We start from the raw sequence: 5,144 nt of genomic DNA, 5'->3' as shown, positions 1-5,144 counted from the left end.
CTGAAAACTCATGACTGCATACGAATGCCTCTGGCAGTGTACCATGATGTGAATACTCTAGCATAACATGTATAATAATGATGAATGCTGGCTTTGCCACAGATACTAGGTCAGCTCTATATGATCATGCAAAGCAAAAAATGATAATGAATGCTCAAGTCATGTAATGAATGGTAACAACGGAAGTTGCATGGAAATATATCTCAGAGTGGCCATGGAAATGTTATAATATGTAGGTATGGTGGTTGTTTTGAGGAAGATATAATGAGATTTATGTGTGAGAGAGCGTATCATGTGAACAAAGAAAAACTTAGGTCTAACTGGGACATACCGATAATTGTTGATGACGAAAGAGGGGATGTCTGCCGGGTCATCCAAAAACTAAAACGCTTGAGTCTCCATGAGTATTATCTTGGGTGCCTTGGGCATCCCCAATCTTAGACTCTTGCCGCTCCTTATTCATCTCATATTGATATTTCCCCTCGATCTTAAAAACTTCATCCACATAAAACTTTACGGAACTTGTGAGATAGGTTACTACATTTAAGATAAATCTCCCAACCATGCATAATCAAGACCAGATGCATATTTATTTCCATGTAATGACTACTATATCCTATCATTTCCACAATTTATATCCCCCAATATAGTCCATGAAAACTCTAAAACAAGTAGTCAAACAAAATGTAACAACAATTTGTTAAAAACATAATAGTTTGTAAAGATTGAATTTTAAACATACTTCTGTAACTCCAGAAATTCTAAAAAATTAGGACATGGCAAGGCTCCGAAAACGGCCTCCAGATGGGATCCTTTCGGAACAGTGTCTTGCGGCACCAATAAAATTCTTTTGCAGGTATGACGAATTGTTTTGGTATTTATAGGGACTAAAAGAACGCCCGTGCGTTGCAACGTGGTCACATTAACTTTAAGAGTTCAATATTACGACATTGGCGACCTTTTTTACCATCAAATCCTCACACACACACTCTCCTCCCTCCCTCTTCCTCACTCTCTCTCCCTCTCTCTCTAACACACACACATAGCCTATTTTCCCCGCCAATAAGACTTACTCAATTGGCACGGGTTTTTTAAAAACTTACTTATTGCGTATATAAACATAATGCATGTCAAATTTCAGATGTGTAAAAAAATTGAATTCCACTTTAATTGCAATGTATTTAGATTAAAAAAATGTAAAATGACCTATACTGACTCATCTGATGCACAAAATAAAAGAAGGTGGTTTAAGAATATACAACAGTTTTGCACTGCATCAAAAACGATAGATAACACATGAAAGCATTTTTATACAGGTGCTATCTACTCCCTCCATTCCTAAATATAAGTCTTTTTCGAGATTCTAACGTGGACTACATACGGAGCAAATAGTTTAACATGTCATATATTTGGAGTGTTAAATACTTCAAACAAAAGACAAACAAGCCATCACGTTTGCCCACATAGATTAAAATATCTGAACCATAAATTTCACATATTAACAGATGAGATTTAAAAATGTAGCGTTACTTATAAATATTATCATGTATAATAGTTTAACATGTCACATATCATTCTGAAAAAATTACAGATAGATCAATGCCTTTCTATTAAAAAACTTAGCTGCATAATACGACAACCACAAGGTTTTCGGTAACCATCTTATGGTAGACTAAAAAAAGAATCCAAATAAAAAAAAAGACCCTAAGGAAGAGTCCAATCAAAACACATGTGATTATGTTCAATACCAAAAGGAGAAGTCGGACTCCTGCTTCTTTCTTATAACTTACTCAGCTCTTTAAAAGAAAACTTTGTGTACTTAGATTGGAAAATAGATTTGTAGTATACATATAAAAAAAGCTTGGCAAAGATCAATTGATCTAGATTATAATGGTTGAGATCTAAAGTCTAATAATAGTTATGTACCATGTAATATTTTGGAAGTTAAAAACAAAGAATTTAGTTTTGGTTCTTCGCCTTCTGGGCAAAGGCCGTGAGGCAAGACCCTTAGGTTCTGGTCGCCAGTCCTGGCCTTCTCCTCCCTGAGCCAAACAAAGGAAGCAAGCAAACGAACCGAGCGATGCAGCGTTGAGCTACACAGGAAGAGCGAGTTAGGGGAGGAAATCCAAACCAGATCAAAGCACAAAACCAGTAAATAAGCCATCCATCTCACTGGTCCTGTCTACAAAAGCAATTTTCCTCATATCCCAGGTTGGCAACCAATTTGTTCCACATACCAACACGAACCTCGAGCCAGAGCCTAAGATACTAATGTAAGATCTGTGAAATAATTAGAGGAAATGGACATTGTAGGTTTTAAATAATGCTAAATTGCATGGGTAAACTCAGGAGCGTGTATTTTTTTCTTGATATTCCTCAAAATTAAATTCACCTGTTATACTTCAAAATAGGTGTGTCCCTGAACTAAGAGATACAAAATAAGGCATCAATTTGAGAAATCCAAACGATGAGGATGAGCCATCTAGCATAACACAAACACACACAAACACACACACACAGAAATCTGACTGACACTTTTAAAATTTCATATCTCTCCTATACTACCTAATAAATTCAAGTTGTATACACCTTTTCCAATTGCACAAAAAATTAATTCAGCTTCTAAAGTCTGCAATAGCCCCATAATTCAAAACAGTTTGCAATACCCCCATTACTAACTCTAGTTCAGCAAATCCCTGAGGAAGAGTAATTGGTGAGGATGGGCTAACTCCGCCATATACCATAACTATTCTCAACTACCATATCCAAAAAAAGTATTGTTAATTTGACAGGATACCAAAATTGAGTTACAAATAGAAATAATAAAAGTAAAATGTCAAGCATAAGTAGTCTATTCAGAGGAATCATTCCCAAAAGCAATTTTGAGCCGAACACCAGAGCAGAGCAAGTTGTGACAACTCACATCCCAAATGATAGCAGATATATTTAAACTGCTAGTGGCATCACAATACAAACGTTAAAACCAGTAGCATCACACAGGAACACTGTACAGTCAGTTAATGCATGCATACCTGCCGGTAACCTTGCTGCCATCACCGCTCACACTCCTCTGTGTGTCCTTCATCGTCATCTTTACTTCGACCTAATGCTTCGGCAACTCCAACAACACGTTGTTGCTCCAAGAAATCAGTGAACACCACAGAGAGGGGCGTACTTGGATCCTAAACTCCAAGCAAACAATTAATTAAGATCCCTTGCACACACAAAGACACACACAGAGACACACAAAGAGAGAGAGAGAGAGAGAGAGAGAGAGATCAGGGTATCCCAGTGTGAGGGATGAGAGAATCTGACCTACGGAGCGCGGCGCCAGTTATGTGTCGCCAACTCGCCACTGCCGCTGCAGAGATAACACGACCATCGCCGCAAGACACAGAATCTGTCGGAGCTCGCTCGCTCGGAACCGGCGAGGAACGCCGCCGCCAAGAACTTGGATTCAAGCCCCGCCGCTGGACCTCCTCCCGTGCCTCCTAGATCATCTCCACACCGTCCCCGGAACAGGATCCGACTCCTACTCGCCTCCTCAGCCGGATCTGGCCGGAGATCGCCGTCGCCGCGCCCGGAGTGGAGGTGGGTGGCGGGGCACTAGAGGCAGCGCACTGGAGGTGGGGGGTGGCACGCAGCAACGTGGTGGCGGGTGGCGGCGCACTGGAGGCATAGGCGGGGTCGTGCGGGTGGGAGCTTCTTTTTTTATTTTCTCTCTTCTTTAGGAATGTAATGCCTACTTTATTAGTATGGAAGGAGATCGGTGGCAGAAATAAATCGGAGAGGGAGGTGATTTGTTTGGAAGGTGATCTTCTGTATATGGTATTATTTTTGAATTCTTAATTATCAAATATTTACATGATTAAATTGAATCGACACCTGCCAGATCAAGCACGAATATATGGTAACTAATCTGATGGCTTTATGTGGGTGGTGAAGCGAAAAGGCAGGTGGGAGGGAGACGAAATAAAACCAACGAAAGTGGTGAGACGAAAAAAACCCAGTGAAAAATAACCAGCGGACTATTCACCAACTGCTCTATTAGGAGTAGAGATTTATGGCGATAGAATTAGGTTAACGCGGTAAGTAGGGAGCCCACGCGGGCAAGGGATGCGGCCATGTCCCTGGCCGTGTCGGGCACCCATGTGGGCCCCTGACAGCTCCTCTTGACGTCTCCCAAAGCTTCGCACGTTTCTTGTTGCCCAAAAAAATCATGTTAAATCTGCAACTTATTTTGTCCTGCATAGATATTGATTTTCGCGAAACCAAAAACAAGTAAAAAAATAGTAACTACCACTGGACACTAAATTAATAGGTTAGTCCAAAAAAATTGCAAATATATTTAAATGATGATATAATAGCATGACATAATCAAAATTATAGATATATTTGAGACATATCAGATGCCGGATGCTTGAGTAGCACCTCCATAAAAGTTAGTCATGTGTTGTCGCCTTCATTTTTCCACGATCTTAGCAGCTACATATAATGTAATCGCCGCCGCTGCAGAACCATCCCTCGGCATCAGCCATCGTCCATAGTTGCATCTGACCGACGAAGTCAGCCACCGGATCTGATGAGAAGAACCCTCGTGAAGGCCTTTCGATGCCCACGACAATCCATTATGAATTTGCTGCCTTAGGTCGGAGAAGTCACCACAACGTCCAACACCAATGATGGAGCGCAACACTGCCAACTACCACCTCGCCAGAGAGAGCCCTGCCCAGTCCAGGGGTGACACGGTTGAAACCAGAGCACGAAAGTCAATCACTATCGTCGACACGTGCCTACACGGAGCGCGGTCGTCGCTAGATCAGAAGCACACAGCCGCCAGATCGACATCACGCCCCTCGACCGAAGCATTGTGCCCGCGCTGGCAGCCAACCCCGCGAGAGGGGTGAGAGCATCTTCAACAGCCGCCCAACGCGTTGCGCCCTAAAAACTAGTTTGCAGCGCGCCCATCGCCTGGTTTAGCGCGGCGCGCAGCTCTGGCTCTAACAGCCGCAGGAAAATGCAGTGCACGCGCGCAGCTCTAGCAGCGCGCGCGAGCAGCCGGCGCATGTCATTTGTTGTATTTTGGACACAAAACGAATTTCAAACATGACAAAACAAAGACATGGCATATAATTTAAATCACA

This window comes from Triticum aestivum, chromosome 3B, assembly GCF_018294505.1.
Source record: "Triticum aestivum cultivar Chinese Spring chromosome 3B, IWGSC CS RefSeq v2.1, whole genome shotgun sequence".
Lineage (NCBI taxonomy): Eukaryota > Viridiplantae > Streptophyta > Magnoliopsida > Poales > Poaceae > Triticum > Triticum aestivum.
Note: the sequence above shows the minus strand (reverse complement) of the source record.